Source organism: Typopeltis vanoorti, chromosome 4 (assembly GCF_054136105.1).
Source record: "Typopeltis vanoorti isolate ZY-2024b chromosome 4, IOZ_Tvanoo_1.0, whole genome shotgun sequence".
Classification (NCBI taxonomy): domain Eukaryota; kingdom Metazoa; phylum Arthropoda; class Arachnida; order Uropygi; family Thelyphonidae; genus Typopeltis; species Typopeltis vanoorti.
The window spans coordinates 16,444,093-16,465,318 of NC_143552.1; the positions used below are offsets into that span (position 1 = coordinate 16,444,093).

General features: G+C 37.3%; 1 protein-coding gene across 4 annotated transcripts in view; it reads right to left on the minus strand.

The window, feature by feature from the left end:
* The window catches only part of Myo61F (unconventional myosin 61F), a 744,085-nt gene that overhangs the window by 633,912 nt on the left and 88,947 nt on the right, over window positions 1-21,226 (minus strand). Inside the window, exon 1 of one of the 4 annotated variants that reach the window (XM_090391649.1) lies at window positions 6,128-6,309. The exons of the other annotated variants lie outside the window; for them this stretch is intronic. The gene's annotated coding sequence lies outside the window, so the exon portion shown is untranslated. Of the gene's footprint in view, window positions 1-6,127; window positions 6,310-21,226 lie in introns of those variants that run through there. 4 annotated transcript variants of the gene reach the window in all.

Here is a 21,226-nt window from a genome sequence, read left to right on the forward strand (position 1 = left end):
AAATAAATTTTAAAATAAAATATTAAAGTTACATATGTCCTTCAAAATCATGAATGATTTTTTCCTAAAAAAAGAAGTGAAGATTCTGACGATCAAGAAATGTCTACTTGTAACAAAGCTAACGAACCAATTCGCACTAATAAATTATCAAAAACTGATACTTGCATTAATGAAGATTTGACTATTTTTAACGTTCAGCAACAAAAAAAAAACACTAATGAAACAACAGAAACAGAATAAGTTCATGTAAAAAGGGAACAATGAAAAAGAATGTAAAAACTCGTATATATTAAGAGAGCTATCTAAAAATGGGATTCACGTGGTGTGGTGATAAATTAATTCCCAGACCTAAGTGTATTTTGTGTGGTTTGGTTCTATCAAATGAGGCTATGGTTCCTAGCAAATTATTGCGACATTTCTCCACAAAACATGACAACTTGTCGAATAAAAATCCTGAATATTTTAAAGAGTTAATAAGATTACAAGAAAAACAAAGTAAAAGTTTTGTAAGTTTACAATTTCCGACCGAGTTCAAGAAGCGAGTTATTTAGTCGCTGAAATAATTGCGAAGGAAATGAAGCCTCATACTATCGGCGAAACCTTGATTCGTCAGGCCTGTTCAGCAATTGTGAGAACAATTTTTGGTACTGAGGCAGAAGAAGAAATAAAGAAGATTCCATTATCAAATGATACTATGAGTAGACATATTAATGATCTGTCAGTCGATATTGAAAAGTCAGTTATAACCAAAATAATCAAATCAAAATTTTTCAGTTTGCAGTTAGATGAGTCAACTGATATCGGTGGTAAAGCACACTTACTTGTTTTTACTCGATTCATTGAAGATGATAATATTATCGAAGAATTTCTATGCTGCAAGGAATTCGAAAAAACTACAACGGGAAAAGATGTTTTTGATATAATGAACACATATTTTAATACAAATGGTCTATCTTGGAAAACTTGTGTGGGTATATGTATAGATGGTGCACCTTCTATGGTCGGAATTACAAAAGGGTTTGTTTCCTTTGCTAAAAAAGAAAATGAGAACATTATAACGACTCATTGCTTCATTCATCGTGAATCATTGGTGGCAAAGACAATAGGCTTGGAATTAAAAAGTGTATTAGAAGAAATCATTCAGATGGTTAATTATATCAAGGCCAGACCATTAAAATCTAGAATATTTGCAGGACTATGTGAAGAGATGCAATCTCATTACAAGAATATTCTTCTTCATACCGAAGTAAGATGGCTTTCAAAAGGTCGCGTATTGGATCGTTTTTTTGAACTTAAAGAAGAAATATTAATGTTTTTCCAAAATGAAGACAAACCAGAATTCTATAAATTATTATAAGATGATGTATATTATTTCTGGGAAAACTCCCATGTTACTCCTCTTTATAAACTATTATAATTACAGTTATTTTGCCTGCTTCAGTTTAGGAGTACCCCTGTTTAAATGTCATTGGCTATTTACTCATGGATTCTTAGGGCATTATGAGTGTAGATGTACTAAAAAGTATATGTAGTCTAAGGAATAGAAAATTGCACATACCTTTTTGCCACAACACCCAGAAAAAGGTATGTGCAATTTTCTATTCCTTAGGCTACATATACTTTTTAGTACATCTACACTCATAATGCCCTAAGAATCCATGAGTAAATAGCCAATGACATTTAAACAGGGGTACTCCTAAACTGAAGCAGGCAAAATAGCTGTAATTATAATAGATTATAAGATGATTTTTGGTGTTCCAAACTAGCCTATTTAACAGACATATTCGATCATCTGAACAAGCTGAACTCCAACATGCAAGGAAGAAATGAGAATATTTTGACATCTACAGATAAAATTAAAGTTTTTAAAGATAAAATAAAAATGTGGAAGATAAAATTAAGCACCAACAATGTAGAAATGTTCCTTAAAGTTGCCTCCTGAAAATGTAAGAATACTGATCTGCAGAAGCTTATTTACAGTCATTTAACATCGTTAGAAGAAAAAATTGACCATTATTTTCCAGACATTTCAGTCAATTTATACGATTGGATTCGAAATCCATTTGTAGAGTCAACATCAACAATGAGTGAGTTAAGTCTTATAGAAGCCGAAGAATTAATTGATATAAGTAACGATCGTACGTTGAGATTGAAGCATTCAGAAATGTGTCTGAATTCATTTTGGATAACAACTATGAAGGAGTACCCCAATATAGGATTCAAAGCACTTAACATCTTATTGCAATTTTCTACATCTATTTGTGTGAACTGGGTTTTTCTGCACTTGTAAATATTAAAACAAAGAAGAGAGAAAGACTAAAGGCCCTTGAAAATGAGATGAGAATATGTCTCTCAAAAACAAGGCCTAATATCAAAGAAATATGCAAATAACACCAGGCACATATTTCACATTAAGTTCATATTTTATTATCTGAACCTTTATAATAGTTTTTGTTTTGTTTGTTTTGGGGTTGTTTGAAAATAAACCAATTTAGTTTAAATAAAATCTGTTTTCTTTTAAACACGCTTTCCTTCATATCTTTAGTATCTGTAATATCAATTTATTTATGGGTTATATATGCGAGTCTTTCAGAATCAATTAATCGGCACTTTACTCTCTATAAAAAGCAAATAATACTAGGGGTGCCGTGAAATTTATTTATTGATTTTGGTGTCCCACCAGACAAAAAAGTTTGAGAAACACTGTTTTAAACAAATGTAACAGTTGTGCGAGAGACATATCTCAGCGTTCGATACACCATTCTCAATAAATTTAATCTTAGTATGTAATGTAACAGGGTATGTTATTATGTGACACCTCGAGGAATCGTCGAGGGTGGCACTCTACAACTCTCTGTCTCCACCATTTAAAACTACACAGAATGGCTACTACCATCAATTATCTACATACATCGTTAACTGGTGCCCAACATCACTACTATTTTTTCCCCCTTAAATTACGCGTGTTCTCAAAGCCGATTTGCCAATAACGCGATTAAAAACTATAGTTTTTAATCTTCTTCAGAACACACGTAATTTACAGACAAAAAATACTAGTTGTGGTGGGCGATAGATGGCGCTGATGGAGATGATTCGTAGTAGAAGTTCGATGTAGTGGTTGAGACAGTGTTAGGTATCCTCCCGCGATGAGTCTTCGGACTCATTGGAGGTGTCAGGAATAATAATAATAAAAATAATAATAATAGTTTTCGGGAGAAAAACTGCTGCTACCTTCGTATGAATCGGCTAACTCACCAACAATTAAAAAAATAAATAAATAAATAAATGAAAAACATACATATTCCTCGCGTCACGAAGGTAATTGAACTTATTGAACTTAGACACCTTTTCCAACCGAAGGGTGCAACATACTGTTGTTTTACCAATTGCGCTACGGATGAATCAAATGAAAATTAGAAATATTGCATCCTCAAGATAAATCCTCAAAATAAAATTGAATTGTTTCAATATGATTATCCGTAAAACCAAAAGCACCCTTACTTTTAATTTTAATAATAATAAAAGGTATATACTGTTTATAATAATAATAACAGGAATAATAATAATAATAATAATAATAATAATAATAATAATAATAATAATAATAATAATAATAATAATTCACAACGAAATACCAAAACAAAAGATGTAGCGAGCAACGACGTCATAAACAGTTACAGAAACTGTGCATGAGACTATTCAAATGACATTAATATCACTAAAGCCGTCGTATGAGCGAATGCAGCAGTGCCGAATTCTCCATGCTTGCTATGCTTGCTGCGCAGCAAGCTCAATTAATGAGCATTTATTTGCAAAATAAATGCATGCATTTATAAGCATTCCATTTAGGCTTTTATTTTTGTAGACAGAAAACGTCTTGTGTCGTAATAATTGAGCATTGCGTTGTGTATCGAAGGCCGATGCTTGCTCGTCTGGTCAAAGCTACCTTGGCTTGCTCGGTTGTAGGAGCTTCCAGATCCTCGCAGCACCACTGTGATTTCGTTCGCGCGCATAGCCATTTCACGTCGTCTCACTCTGTTGCTTAAACCACAGGCCATACGCAGTCAAGGTAGCTCTAGCCAGTGAGCTTCAGCAGCCTTTACAAGGGTGCGTGTTGCTTGGGAAAATTAAGTTACAACCAACTTTTTATGACGATGTTATTGACTAGTTCATAAAGAAGAACAGCAGGGTAGAATTTGTATTCAAGTAGCTAAATTGAAAAATATAGAATATCATTTGTAAAATAAATGTTGCATTTGTATGATTAAATGCACATAAATTTCTAAATATATAGTTTTCAATAGTCAGTACAGGTAACCCTCGTATAACGCGGTATACAACGCGGTTACATTATAACGCGGTCTACAAATTGTAGTAACTTGTTCAACGCGGTACTTATACAAACGTGGTTTTGACAAAAACACAGTCTAGAAATTGTAGCAAGCCTTTATCTTTTCATATATTTTTCACCGCGCGACTTAAAAATAAAATTTTATCTTCGTTAAATTTGTCTGCCCGTATCGCGCAGGTAGTAGCGAATTTATATTAGGGGAAACACCCTTTAACACGGATGTACGTCAATTGTATACCGTATAAAGTGTTTATTGTAAAATTGTCTTCGTTTTCTGCCAGGAAAGCGTATTAAAAATCATAAGTGTGTTATCTCAAGCTGAGCACTTTATTTTCTGGTGAGTTACATACATAATTAAAATGTAATGCTTTTTTATATAAAAAAATTATTTTTATAGTAATGGCCACAAATTGCACTGAAAGGGAAAAATGAATATTAAAAAGAAAATTCGTCTCGAAAAAAAAAAATTAAAATCATGGATCTGTTGAAAAATGAAGAAAAACCAGTTGTTGTAAGGACTTTGAATTTAAATGAATCAACAATTCAAACAATCAAACACAATGAACATAAAATCCGAGAAAGTGTTTATTGCTGGGTCAATGGTAAGTGCAACGCTCGTTGCTCGTGTACGCAATTTTCTAGGAGAAAAATGAAGAAATCTCTAATGATTTGGAAAGAAGATGCACTCAAAAGAAAATTCCTTTGGATGGAAATCTTATTAAACAAAAAGCTCTCAAAGTTTATAAACATTTATATTGCAGACGAGGTGTCAATGCTGATGAATCCGGGTTATATTGGGAAAAAATGCCAAAACGCACCTATATTTCGAAAAATGAAAGATCAACTCCTGGATTCAAAGTTTCCAAAGACAGAATTAATCTACTGTTTTGTAGTAATGCGTCACCTGATGCATTATTACAAAATAGTAGAGTAAAAAACAGGTGATGCATTAATCGGTTAATAAACTAATCGGTTATCATTTGTTATCATTCAGGAAGTGAGAGGTGTGATTGAAATCTGATTATCGAAATAATGAATTACAAGTAACCCTCGTATAACGCGGATGTTAGGTTCCATAGAAATGCCGTGTTATATAAATCGCGGTATGCGAGACTCAGATCACATTGAGGATCGGTTAATAAACTAATGTTTATTAACCGATCCTCAAATCCTTGTGCTATGAAAGATTAAAATATGCATTTATTTTTATTTTGCCTAAAACATTTATGCATTACATGCAATGAAGCTTAATTACAATTTGTAATTTTTATAATTTTATATTATGTATTTGTGTCATAGTTTATATGTTTTCTTAACTTGCATGAATTACCTGGATTAAATAAAAGCATATTTTTGTTGGATGTGTCATTGTTGTTTATATAATTAAAAAAAAAAAAACGATTTCGGAACATAACCCTACTTTTTGTATGTGATCTGAATCTCGCATAACGCGATTTATATTACGCGGCATTTCTATGGAACCTAACATCCGCATTATACGAGGGTTACCTGCAATTCATTATTCCGATAATCAAATTTCAATCACACCTCTCACTCCCTGAATGATAACAAGAGCAAGCGTGAATTTCAAGACCAGCATTCGCCCCTGGAATGCAGTGTCGTATAAAAGGACCTTGGTTAGAACTGAACAGCGTCGTACAAAAAGATTATCTTAAAGCTGGGTATTACTGTATGTGTGTATATACATACATACACAGTAATTTCATTACAGAAGTGCTAGATTTTAGTTTAGGTATGATATTATGTACTACAAACCTTTCCAAAAACTTAACCTCAATTCACAACTTATGGGAAATTAGGGTTAGATTTACGACGGCTTGCTTAATGAAGGTTGACAGAAACAATTCGGTCGTACAAGCTGGGGATCTACTCTAACTCCCTTCGACAGCTTCAGTTTAAAAATAGTAGCACTTTTATAAAAACATTTAAATCAGTGACAGTTGCGCTGTTCGATGACTATTTGTTGCTACATAGTTTTCTTCTTCTTGGTGCCGCACTGAGATTCCCTATAAAAGAATTTAAATTCCAAAAATGCAATTTAAAAGTCATCACGAATATAAAATAATTATATGCTGTTTTGACAAATACTCAATAAAATTTCAGCACTTCTCAAATTTATTCATAATATTTAAAGAAATTTTTCTTCACAATCTTTTATATTTGGGCGCTACAGCATGGAATGAGATAATTTCCTCGTAGCTTTTTTTTAAACCTACATCCTACTTCCACATTGGTCACTGTTGTCAATACTGCACGATGCCACACAGAAAAAAATAATAAAAGCACAGACTAGCATTGATCACGTTTGTCTCACACACACACACAAAGTTTCTGAAGAGGGAGCCGAAAGATTGAAAACATAACATATTTAGAACCGCAGTTAAATAATCCGAGAGCTGCGCTCAAGAGCAAACAAACTTTTTATCCGCTTTGGCTTCCAATTTACTGGCGAGATGATATCTCACACCGGACGACGAACGTTAACATCTCAAAACATTCACAAAAGATCCAATTTCCAGGTTCATTTGAGAGCGGAGATGCCATCCTCTAGGGCAACCCAGGCTAGAAATGTTCAAGCTAGCAAGAGAGAAGGAAATTACCGTGTTATATATTAGATGTCAAAATAACTGAATTTTGGGTCCACACACAAAATACCTTTGGAGCTCCCTTCTCACTTTTTCTTATAAGGGATGGATTTATTTTTTTCGGAGACCATTGAATTCGCTGGCCTGAATGGTCGTGCGGATAGGGTCTGTGATCTCCAACCACCACACAATGGATTCTGAAACTCTGTGGACATGGATTTTTCATGAAACTTTAAGATAATAGTCGATGACTTCGTCATCCAGCGTGAAACCACTACCTCTACTTATTCGAGACCTGAAATGGCTTGTTATTGATGCTTGGATTTACGGCAAAATCACTTAAGACTATGACTGTATTAGGTATGTAAATTTCGTGTGTTCTTCTGACCGATTTGCCTGCTTGCGGGATGAAAAAAACCTTTTCATCTCCGTATGAGATAAGCTAACTCACCTTCAGTGAAATCGTACTTCGCATCCCGGAGATGAAATTGGATTCGAACCCTGGGCTTTCTAACCAAAGGGTATTGAAGTGGCTTGAAAAGTAAATTCTAGTCTCTTTTGAAATCCATATCGCTCTATTATTTTAAATATCCTTGTTTGAAATTATAATATAATTTATAATATACAGGGTGTTCGGGATAAATTTGACAGTTTCGTAAGGAAAAAGAAACTCTTCTTTGTATCTATTAAATTTAATGAATTGACAAAAAAACATTACAGGCAGAGTTAATTACAATACTATCAACAAGATTTACTCAAAATAACCACCATTAGCATCGATCACAGCTTCAATTCTGCTTCGGAACCTCGAACAAGCTGATGCTACAGTCTCCCTGGGAAGGGCCGCAAAAACTGTTTTAATTTTATCCATTAACTGGGCTTTTGTATTACTGGAAGTGCGATTGGTGTCTTTTTCAACTGCGCCCCATACAAAATAATCCATGGGGTTAAGGTCTGGGGAGTTTGGAGGCCAAACATTTGGACTGGTGAAGTCGTAGAAATTTTCAGACAACCATTTTTGACTTTTCCCAGAGGTGTGGCAAGGGGCCGAATCCTGCTGCCATACATACGGCCTGCCATTGGCTACCCTTGTTATCCAGGGCTTGACTACAGTTAGCAACTCCACGAACAAAGCCCGAATTCCAATGCCAGGGTTCTTCAACACCTGTTCCTGCAGATTTGCGAGGAATTCTGCTGTACGAACGCAATCAGATCGTCTGCTAGGGATCTTTCTTCTTGCTACATCCTCGTAGTCACCATTGCAAGTCTCTAGTTCATGCCTGATTGTTTTTACTGTATTCAGGGAGCATTGGGCAGCAGTCGTAATATCCTTATTTTGATGGCGGGCACGAATCATCATGATACAAGTTATTCTCTTCCATGATTCAGGTGGGTTCCAGCTATCCATCCTTTCTGACATCTTGTATATGAATGAAGAAGGGTCCAAACTTTTAAATGAAGAGAAGTGTGTGTTAATACATGTAACTTACGGAAAAATATAATTAATTATAAATATGTCAAATTTATCCCGAACACCCTGTATATTATAAATTATATTATATAAATTATACCGTATTTAGTCGAATATAACTCGCACCCCTGATTTTACTTTACGAAAAAAGAAATTAAATTAAAAAGTTTCGCATGTTTTGCCGGCCTGGTTGGCCGAGTGGTTAGCGTATTGGCTCTCCAGCCAAAAGGCTGCTGGTTCAAATCCCGCCATGGGCATGGAAGTTGTGATTGTCTATGAAAGTACTAGTGGTGATAGTCGGCGGTAGATGGCGTTGGTGTTAGATGATGGTTGGTGGAGTAGTGAGACGAAAGTTGTAGAGTAGATGCCCTCCCTCCATGAGAGAGGACTCCATGGAGGTGTGATGTAATAATACAATAATAATAATAATAATATACTTCGCACAAGAAAAAAAACTTAAACATGTTCACGTCGGGCCGATAGTAACTTGCTACCTGCGGTAAACCACACTCCCTCCCCAACAGCCATTATACTGCAGACAGAAGAAAAAAAGTTGTATCATATCACTGAATAAAGTAAAGAGACATTTGCAGTTTGTGTGTTATATTTCTCAACAAATAATGCAATTAGAGACAACTGGCACTAACTATATACAGTATCTAACTAAAAAAACACAGTATCTAACTAAAAACTATCGTTCATTTTTTTTCAATTGCATGAAATAAGTGTTTGTTTGATTGCATTTTAAATTTTCGATGTCATTAAGACAGATCACAAAGGCTAACTTCAAATAAAATTCTACCACGAATCGAAACATGCCATATAATGTGTGAGAGAAAGAGTCCGCCCGCCAGCTTGACGCAGAAGTGGCACGCAAACAAGCAGCAATAAAAATCAACAGAAGGATTGAAACTTATGTGAATTGAGCCCATCCGCACGACGCGGAAGCGGTACACAAACGGTAATGAGAAGCTCCGTCGGAACGATAAACGGGAAAAACACCACCCCGTCATGAACGTGTTGAAACTATGAAATATATAGTAAATGTTGTTATGGCAGTTTTATTTATGAAATTCGGTTGAAGAGAATTAGCATTTCAACTTAACAATTTGGTCGGCTTGCCTTTGTGACTGGATCGCGTCATCTTTTGTTAATACCGCACCAATCATATGCAGGTCTTCACAGCAGCTCTATCTCTACTGGCCTACCACTGCTGTCTGTTTTGCGCGGTGCTTTCACTTCTCATTAGTCATTCGTGAAGGATTGTTCATTACTTCTTGAAAATTACTGATAATTTTTTGCTTGAAGAAAGTGAGCTATTTGGGTAGATGGGTCACAAGGAAGCCGCTCTCGAGGCTGGAAGCAGCGATAGCGAATAAGAGATACTTGGCAAGTCATACCCATTTTCATTTTTCCTGCAAACTTTAGTTCCGAAAATCCCCACAAATATCTCCCACCACAATTTTTTAGCTTTAGTTTTGGTAAAAAATTGTGAATTAATTCGAGTAAATACGGTAATATAATTTATAATTTATATAAATTAAAATGAAAATATAAGAATATTATTAAATATCCTTATTTTTGCAGTCGTCAATGAAAGCAGTTCTCATACTTTAAACCAACATTTTCTTAACTTAACTTAGCAGAAATATTTTTTTCCCTTAGTATTTGGCCTATCACATAAATACTTCTATACATGTTTGCTGAATTAAATCTACTCTATAATATAAAATGATAAGCCTTTTTTGTAACGTTTTTGTGTCAAGTTATTTGAAATGTTTTGAAACTCAGGGGTAACCTGAGTGTCGAGTCTTCAAAATTCGAGTAATCAGAATTCAAGGAGAACCGGCCTACCAGTCCGGAACTCGGGGAGTTGGGCGCCGGGGGGGGGGGCCTTTCGCTTCTTCAAAATTCTAGTAATCAGAATTCAAGGAGGCGTCAGGGGGCGGATCCCCCCCCCTAGTAAGATATATAATATCATAAAAATATTAGATACTAATTGGTATGAGAATAGTTACACATTTCTGTTTTTTATCGTTTACAAGTTGATTTCTTTATCTTCAAACTCACGGAATTTTCTGAAGATCTGTAATGTACATTTGTAATCCCCCCCATCCCCGAGGCTTTGATATAGCAAAAAAAGGTACACAAATTAGAAATGTTTATAGTGGAAGTTCGCCAGTCTGAACTTCAGTAATCTAAAGCAGATGTGTCTGCTCTCTCCATCTCATAAAACATCCAGAGAGCCTGTTTAGAGACAGTAGGGGATCAAATTCCAAGTGGGATGCATATCTATTCAAAAAGAGCGTGTCATTAAAGCAGAAACGAATTACAAGAGTCAATGCCTCCCCCAATTAGTTAGAACATAAAATTATTCAGAACATTCAGTTAAACACATACCATCTAAACTTTATTTAGATCGCATCGTAGCACGTTTTATAATTAAATTATTGGTACCCTTTAAATGACAAGCATACAGGCGACAAGACGTGGTTTGGGCTTCTGCACACAAAGGTTTATGCCGACTAAGTTTTAAGGCAAAATTATGAACCATAGTAAGTATAAAGAAAAGAGGAAGCAGTTGACCACTCGGACAGTATTAGTACTAATACGAACTAGGTATGCTCGCTGACTAAGCAAGAACTCTCAGTAACGGCGTTTAAAATTACCTTCCAAAAAACATCACACACACACAGATTACCAATAGCAAAGGGCACAAGGATGTACTGAAAAGTTGTGATAATCACCATCAAAGAATTGAGGTAGAACCATGTAACTTACACATTATTCTACATATTCCCCACGTATTATACACTTGTTACAACGCTGCTGAATCATTTGCAATCCTCTGAGAAAAAAGTCTGTCCCTTGTTACACAAACCAATCCTCAGCTACAGAAATGACTTCATCATCTCTGGTAAATTTTGTTCGTTTCAAGTGTTTCTTTAAATTTGAGAATAGGAAATAGACGGGGCCAGGTCTGGCGAATGTGGGTGCGGTAGATATTGAAAGCCCAAGCTGTGCATTGTCTGTTGTGTTTCATGAGCAGTGTGAGCAGGTGCGTTGTGCTGCAAAAGCAATACGCCTTTGCTCAGTTTCCCGTGGCGTTTTTCCTTCAGTACCTCCTTCAATTCATTCAGAGTAGCTGAACAAACTGCTACTGTCACAGTTTCACCCTTTTAAGGTACTTGGTAAGGATTACACCATCCATATCCCAAAAGACAATGGCAAGAACATTCCCTGCTGACTTTTGGATTCGGAACTTCTTTGGCAGTCGAGAATCTTTGTGCCTGCACTCCATTGGTTGTTGTTTGGTATCTGGGTCATCATGATAAAGCAATGTTTCATCAATAGTCACAATACGAGCCAAAATAATGCACCTGATTTCTCAAAATGACCCAAAATCCCTTGAGATAACAGCACACGTTCTCTTTTGGTCGGCATTCAAGCATTTGGGGCCCCATTTCGCTTCTGAATGTCCAGATGTTGGTGGATAATGACCCCAACTCGTTCCCTGGATATCCCCAGAGTCTTTGCAATGTTTTTGGCTGGTATTCATCTATCATCAAGGATCGTGGCATCCACAGCATCTCGATGTTTTCAGGCGTGATCACTGTGGAAAGTCTGCCTGACCTGAGGACAAGTTGTCTCAGGATGCCCAGTTTTAAATTTGCCCACCCATCAGGCAACTGTTGGATGTGTTGAGACACAGTCCCCTCGAGTCTTGCATAAAGTTTGGTGAATCTCAGTTGCGGACTTTTCTTGCAGCACGAAAAGCCTGATGACGGCCCCATCTCTGTGTCTTCGAATTTCTTCAAAACTTCTGACATCCCTTCAAATATATCCTTAAAAAAAAGAACAATTTATTACAATTTGATGAAGCATGGGGGTTAAAGGGTTTTAAGATATGTTCTTTCTTGCGGTTATATCAGTTGCTTTAATATAATTTTTGTCCTAGGTGTTTATCAGAACTTTTCAGTCCACTCCCTGTTGCTAATCGTTCTGCCATGATAGCAAAAAAGATATCCTTGGCTTCCCCTTCCCCTCATTACTTCTTGTTAAAAGCATGAGTTCCTGAAGAAGAAAAAAAAATCTGTAAATTAGAACACTAAAACATTTTATTTACAAACTGTTTACCCATATACTCAGATGACGTTAGCCTGAAATATTCTGGGTCTAATGTCAGTACTTGCCCACTTTCCATACACGTGAAATGTTTGAGGTTCTGACAGAGGCGTAGCTAGAGGGGGGCGACCCGCCCCGGGCGACACTTTAAACCTTTTTGAACTTTTGTAGCTAATTCTAAAATAGTCTCGAGAACTCGTTTCCAAATATTGTAATACTACTGCGAATTTTCCTCACAATTTCTGTAAGTATTGCTAGTTGTGAGAGGAGCATTTCTAAATAAAATTGATTAAGAATTTAAAAAAAAAAAAAAAAATCAGCTAACGCCTTTTTATTCCCGTATACGGGAGTAGGCGAGGCCATTTAGCCCTATCTAACTTTTTTTGGAGACTGAGTGGGCAGTTCAATCTCCACTGGTACCCAATCAGAGACAGATGGCCCAAGACTATCACTAATTAAGCGGTACGCAGTGAAGAGAGACGGCTCAAATGTGCCGCCATCTCGTGGTCCCTAACCCTAACACAATATATATTTTTTTTAATGTCTGAAATAATGTGGGTTCTACGGTCGATTTTCTTGAGTTTACAGGACGAAAAACCCGAGTTTCCGGGAGGAAAAACCTGCTTGCCCGTGCCAGAGATCGACTAACTCGGGAACCGGTCGAAAAAAGGCTTAGAAAAATTTCCTCTAGTCGCCGACTAGACTCGAAACCAAGCCTTCCTTCGTGCGGCCAAGCACGGTAGTGTGCAAATGCCACATCCACTGAGCTACACTTAAGAATTTTTTAATTCTTAATTAAAAAATTCTTAATCTTCGTCAATGTCATCGATACATAGGGCGGTCCCTGTGTATTGAGAGGGCAGCAAACTCAGGGACCGCCCCGGGCGGCAAAAGCTCAAGCTACACCACTGGGTTCTGATATGTTATTAACTACTTTTTCTTAATAAAGAAACTCTCAAAGTGCGAGATAACGTTCGATGGGCACCACTAATATCCTATGGGAACGATTAAATAGTAGGTGAATAACGAGTCACCTTAAAATAAAGGAGATAAGGATGTATGAAAATTAGTGCGAGAAGTAAACTTCAAGATTGCATTGATTGGAAGCGGAAAAAAAAAACGAGAAACAGAGAGCGCAATCAAAATCACCAGATTTTAAGTGTGAGCACAATCACAGTGAAAATATGTATATTGTTTCGCAATTACTAGAGGCAGGTTTACCGGTTTATTTATTCTTGATCCACATAATGTTAATGACGCGTTACAAGTTTCAAATCTTTCAAGAGCAAGACTGTCATGACAAGTAAACAACAGACATCCAAAAGATTGCGTTACTGAAGAATGCATTGTTGTATAGTAATACCATTCGTTCTCATAATAATGAAACGCACAGCTGCTTCTGGCATATATACTGTGGAGATAAATTTGTTTTGCCTAATTTGAGAACTGAATTGATCCAACTGAAACAGCAAAACAAATCTTAACAGTGATCATAAATACCAAATAAAAACATTGTCGTGAATTTTCAATAATAGCCAAAAGAGAAAAACAATATACGCAATATCTTAAATAATACGGGTTAATGCCGAAAACGTTCCTGAAACAGCACTTAGAGGAATACAAGTCATATTTATTTTTTCTACTTCTTTTAACGAATAATTATAGTTTTTAATGCCAGTGCAAAATAACAGATCCTTTCATTTCTTCGCTTAAATATTGTATCATCTTGGAAGACCAATGTCAATATTCTTTGATAATTATTTTAGTCGCAAATGCATTTCATTCTCCCAGAACTTGATTCAATATAATTATTTTTGTCAAACGATTATTTTATAAATAAATGAAAATCCGAATCTTAAAAAAATACAGCTTCCATCTGTTCCAAATTAAGTTCTTTATTTTTTATTGATAATCTTAGTTCGAAGATTAGTTCACAGATTGCGTGAAGGTTCGCACTTTTATGATTTTGCTTTTTAGAGAATTATACATAAATCTTGAATCATCTTGATATTATTTCCTTCATAGTCAAGGAACCTTTATGCTTGCCAACACATCTACAAGTTGAGTACAGTCCGCATTCTCTTGATACAGTTTGGAGCCAATTATTCAATGTATCTTGAACAATCAAAAATTTAGATACTATACATTCGTGAGAGAGATGTATCGATGAAACCCTTATGCCATTCAAAGGTAAATTGAAATGTCAGCAGTATATTTTCCAAAAGAAAGCAAAGTATGGGGTAAATTTATGCTTTGCGAAGCGCAAAGTGGATAACTTGGCGATTTCAAACCTTATACGGGAAAGAAGACTATACTGGAGCATGATAAATAGTACATGTACCGACAAGGATCTTCCCTTGATGCGTGTAGTAATGGAGTTACTAGATCCCTTACTGGGGAAAAGTTACCGAGTTACAATTGATAACTACTATATGTGTCCTGAACTCGCTGATTCGCTTTTACAGCATCGTACAGATAGTTATTGTACCGAAATGCAGAAAGGCGATCTGGCATCAGGAAAACTGTCGATGGATGAAATCCGAGTTTATCAGCCAGGGAAAGTCTTTACACTACGTTGGAAAGATTAAAAAAAAAAAGATGTTTTTCTGCTGTCTTCAAAAATCCATCACTGGAATCAGTGAAGAAGCATAGTTTCAAGAAAGACAAACGCTTTGCTGTATGAGGATAGGCTGAAAAGTTCTCGGCTTAACAATGAAAAAACGAATTTATAATTTCAAAATTATTTTTCTTTTTCAACATAATCTCCCTTAAGACTAATATATTTATTCCGGCGCCATTATTCCTGTAGTGGTTCTCTGCAAAATACTCCTCTACAGCTGCAATCACCTCTTGATTCGAAGAAAAACGCTGACCAGCGAGGAAGAGTTTTAGTTTTGGGAAAAGACAAAGTCAGAGGGAGCCAAATCTGTGGAATAGGGTGGATATTCGAACAATTCATGGTGCAGATCCTTTAGTTTTCTCATTGCCAAAACACCTTTGTGGGCATGTGCATTGTCCTGATGAAAGATGATTTGTTTCTTCTGCAAACCGGGTCTTTCAGAATAATATTCTCCGGTTATTGCTTTACCCTTTTCAAGATAATTAATAAAACATGCCTTTAGCATCCCAAAACACCGATGCCATGACCTTTTCTGCTGATGGAACCGACTTTATCTTCTTTGGCGCTGAACAACCGGCTTCTGTCCACTGTTTTGACTGCTGTTTGGATTCTGGTGTGTAATGGTGAATCCAAGTTAGTCTCATCCATAGTAATAAATCGACGCACAAAATCAGTTTTATTCTTGTTAAAACGCTCCAAGCACTGTTCAGAGATTTTCATTCGAGTGCATTTTTGATCTGCTGTGAGGAAGTGCGGCATCCATCTTGCGCAAAGCTTTTTCATTTGCAATTCTTCATGCAAAATATACCTTACATGTTCTTTTGAAATGCCTATAGTCTCAGCAATCTCATGCACTTTGACTCGCCGATTATCCAATACCATACCGTGCACTTGATCAATGATTTTTGGTGTTGTTACACTTTTTGGATGTCCTTCACGTGGATCATCTTCAAGGCTGGTACGGCCACGTTTAAACTCGGCAGCCCATTTCTTAATTGTCGAAAACGAAGGAGAAGTGTGCCCATAACTTATGAAATTCGAATGAATTTCTTTTGGCGTTAAACCTCCTTTTTCTCTATCATTTAGCTATCATTTTACTCTGTAATGAGCAAACATAAAAAAGATTACAAAAATGTATTTGAACATATACTGGATTTTATTATTTGGAACAGTTTCCTCCTGTACAAGCAAAAATCTGTCTACCCTAACATATCTAGAGTAGAAATTGTGAAGGCATTACTACTTATGCTCTTACTTCAGCAAGCAGGAAAACAGGCAGTCCTTTCAGACTTCTGTGGTTGAGTGCTGCTAATTCTGACCATTTCCCGGAAACTTTACCGCCTACCGCTGTAAAAAACAGCACGCAGATGTTGTCTGCGTAAAAAAAAAAAAATAAATAAATAAAAATCGGAAAGAAAAGAGACAATGTGGTGTCCTGAATGTGTGCGTTCACTGTTGCTTTACGATGTTCCATACTATTCAAGATATATAAATTTTTGAACTGTATGAAGACAAAAATGTTCTCTTTCAGGACCATCAAAAACAGTCCTTTTCCGGATTACAAATATTGATAGAGAAATACCTGACTGTTCTGATTCCAGTTTCTCTTCTAGAGGGATTTGTTTAAGTTGTGTTTATAACACACAGAATAATATATTGTTCCTCTCGAAGTGGCTAATAGAACCTCTTTTGAGGGAATAAAATAAAAATAGGGAGGACCATCAGGACACATGCCTTCTAGGTGCAAACACTTTTTTTTTCCTTTTATGTCCACAAATGTTTGGAAATCGATAGTACGCGAATGCTATATGTAGGGTAATTAACATCAAAGATAAGACTAAAAACATGTTTTTTCAAAACTTCAATAAACTGGGTGATGGCCTTGCACTATGCTATTTACAGAACCAAATTCATCTACCACCTAAATATTTTCATAAACATTCGTGCCAGTATGAGGATTCTAATCCGCAGTTACTTAGTAAAAAAGCAGCGACCATCTCCAGTTGCCTATCCAAGATTAGTTGTCTCAATCAGGAAAATGACTGAGTCGACTACGGTCGTGATTATGTTTTGCAACAGTAATATAAAAGGTGTAGGGTACTCCGTCTATTTCTGTGTTGATTATTTTGGGTATGGAGCCAATTGTATTGTCGCCAAAGTGCATTAGAGCCTGTCTTCTAAAGCTCTTTATGTGAGCGAATTCAGGCCTAGTTGTAGAGGTGCGTAGCGTTCGGATTTTACCTGTTACTGCGCCGTATTTTGATAGTAATCCGCGAAGCATTTGATGGCTTATTTCCGGTGGGACATTTGACACTGTTACTTTTGTGGGAGCAAGTGCGATTGGTGAGACATTCACGTGGCATGCTCCAATGTCTATTCCCTTTTCAATTAATGTCTCAGACCAAGATGCGTTGTTAAAGTACATTTGTACAGTTCCGGCAACTCTTGAAATGTGAGTTATATTTTTTGGGGGAACATGTTGAGCTACTGCGTCTAGATACTTTTCCAGTGGGGTATTTTCGATTGCGAAAATTACAATTCCGTTGTCTCGGGAAACGCAGCTGGCTAGGTGAACGTTTGTACACGCTGTGGTCGTTGTTGCAGTAGTATTAATTCGCACGGAGGTATTAGCTACAACGTTGGCATAAGAGACAGAGAGTACTGACCTTTGTCCATTGTTGTCCGGGGGGCTGAGACTCATGTCTTTTCCTTCTCTGGAGCTGTGGTTGGCGTCTATTCCTTGATCGGAATTCTGCGACCTTTGACTGATTCCTGCTAAGCTCGGGAGTATACCGGCTGCTGCTGGTGGTGATATGCTGTGCTTTATACTGGCCATTGCTTCGGGCGAATAAGGGGAAATGCAAGCTATCACAATTTCCCGGTACTTGAAGGCATACCATTGTAACAATAAGCACACGAACAAAATGAAGATTTTAAATTTTAAAATAATTTTCCTAGCTTCACAAATTTAGAAAACTAATCTTTTAACGCAATAGATTAGGTGCTCACGATTATGTAGGTATAAATCTTGGAGTTGATTGACGTATTCGACCGCACAAAATACAACTTTAGGCAAGAGCGACCTTGGACACGTCTGCACACTTCCGGATCGCGAATATAGATAGATGGATAGATCTCTCTATCCATCTATCTATCTATCTATATATTATCTTAAGTCGCGACGCTGAAGTGTGCAGACGTGTCCAAGGTCGCTCTTGCCTAAAGTTGAATTTTGTGCGGTCGAATACATCAATCAACTTCAAGATTTATACCTACATAATCGTAAGCACCTAATCTATCGCGTTAAAAAATTAGTTTTCTAAATTTGTGAAGCTAGGAAAAGTTATATTAATTTTTAAATTTTAAAAATCTTCTTTGTTCGTGTGCTTATTGTTACAACGGTATGCCTTCGAGTACTGGGAATTTGTGATAACGTGCGTTTCCCCTTATTTGCCCGAAGCAATGTCCAGTATAAACCACAGCATATCACCACCAGCAGCAGCCGGTCCATGCCCGAGCTCAGCAGGAATCGGTCAAAGGTCGCAGAATTCCAATCAAGGAAAAGACACCAGCCACAGCTCCCGAGAAGGAAAAGATTTCAGTCTCAGCCCCCCGGACAACAACGGACAAAAGTCAGTACTCTCTGTCTCTTATGCAAACATTGTAGCTAATACCTCCGCGCGAATTAATACTACTGCAACAACCACCACAGCGCGTACAAACGTTCAGCTAGCCAACCGCGTTTCCCGAGACAACAGAATTGTAATTTTCGCAATTGAAAATACCCCACTGGAAAAATATCTAGAAGCAGTAGTCCAATATGTTCCTCCCAAAAATATAACTCACATTTCAAGAGTTGCCGGAACTGTACAAATGTACTTTAACAACGCATCTTGGTCTGAGACATTAATTGAAAAGGGAATAGACATCGTAGCATGCCACGTGAATGTCTCACCAATCGCAATTGCTCCCACAAAAGTAATAGTGTCAAATGTCCCACCGGAAATAAGCCATCAAATGCTTCGCGGATTGCTATCAAAATACGGCGCAGTGACAAGTAAAATCCGAACGTTACGTGCCTCTAGAACTAGGCCTGAATTCGCTCACATAAAGAGCTTTAGAAGACAGGCTCTAATGCACTTTGGCGACAATACAATCGGCTCCATACCCAAAATAATCAACACAGAAATAGACAGAGTACCCTACACCTTTTATATTACTGTTGCTGCTCAGTGCTTTTACTGCCACGAAGAAGGCCATGTAAGGAAGTTATGCCCGTATATATCCAGAAATGAGAAACCAGTTAACAATACTACCAACCCTAGCGGATCAGAGAATCAGAAGCAGCAAGCAACTAACCCCAAAAAACAGAGCATCCCTAACAAACAACAAAGATCTCAAGGAAACAGCTCTCAGTCGAGTACCAGGGAGACAAAATCAAGTGGTAGCACAAACGAAACCCACCTTTCGAAAGAACCTCCACCAACATCGAGTAAAAGCAATCCTAGAGAGGAGGAAACAGAACACAGACAACTAACTAACTCTGAAAAAGATAAAAATAACAAAGATGAGCAAGAAACAAAAACGGAAAAACAGCCAAAGACAAACCAGCGCAGCTGCAGCAGGGAACCTTTGCCTCCAAGCATTCTGGAACCCTCCCAACAGCCTGTAGAAGGGGATGAAGAGATCGAGCTTCTTGAGTCTTCAGATGATGAAGAGGAAACTGGACATGCAGGTCTTCCTCACACTGAAGGCCCACTTACGAATGAGCAGCTTCAGAGCTTTCTTAAAAAGGTTCGAGGCTCTTCACAAAAACTGCTGACAGCCTGTGACTACACCACTGACATCAGTGGCCTTATCACACAGCTGGAAGAATTAAGAACATTCTGGCAGGAAAAAGAGGGAGAAAAACCACCAATCTCAGGAAAAGGATATACTACCTGATAAACGGGCTTGAATCCCAGCAGCAGCGTAACTATCCGTAAAGGAAGTGAAGATTATCGCACCAAATAAAACTAAACCATAAAATAATGAGCACCTCAGTAAACCTTCTCTCACTAAATGCTAGAGGATGTGCCACACCACTGCGAAACAGGCTGGTCCTGCAGCATATCCTTGCCCACCGGCCAGAAATAGTTATGCTGCAGGAAACTAACTTCCATTGCAACAGAAAAGCTTCATATCAACACTGGAAGAACTGGCCTTATACCGTGCACCACTGTCCTGCCATACAACTTCATGGATCTGGAGTCAGCATTGGAATTCACCAAAACAGCACTCTAAAAGTAGAAATAATCAATACCTTTCCTGGGTGTGCAATATATGCACTCATTACAACTCAGACAGGGAAGAAAATATATATCATTAACATATACATCCCACAAAATGAACAGCTTGCAGTGCAGGTACTAGAGTTTGTGCGAAACCACCTCAGCAAGGTGAATGACAACATCATACTTGCAGGGGATTTCAACTGCACTCTGGATCCTGCAATGGGCAGATAGCAATGCCAAGAACATCGACACGCACTAGCTCAGCTTCTCCAGGATGTAATAAATGACCTCGAGCTGACTGACACCTTCAGACACTTGCACCCACATGAGAAAGTGTTCTCCTGGAGAGCCAAAGGTGGTCCTACCAGTGTCCTATACCAGGCACGCCTCGACAGATACTACACTTCGATGCACACAATACACTACATCAGGAGAGTCAATTACCATCCATCTCATGCATCAGACCATGATTCCATCCTTCTTAGCATTTGCATTCCTGGACACACCAGACACAAAGGAGGAGCATACTGGATTTTTAACAACAGCCTACTAAAGGATACAGAATATCTCAGAACTTCCAAAATCTATATCGAAACTCTCATCAGAGATATACCTACTTCACAATCAATTTCTGAGTGGTGGTCACTTTTTAAATCCAAAGTTAGGGTATTCACCCAAAAATATAGTCACAGAAGAAATTTGAATAAGTATTCAGTCCTTAAAAATTTGCAACAACAACAGCAATTGTATCATCCAGAATCTGAGGAATACCAATCCCTA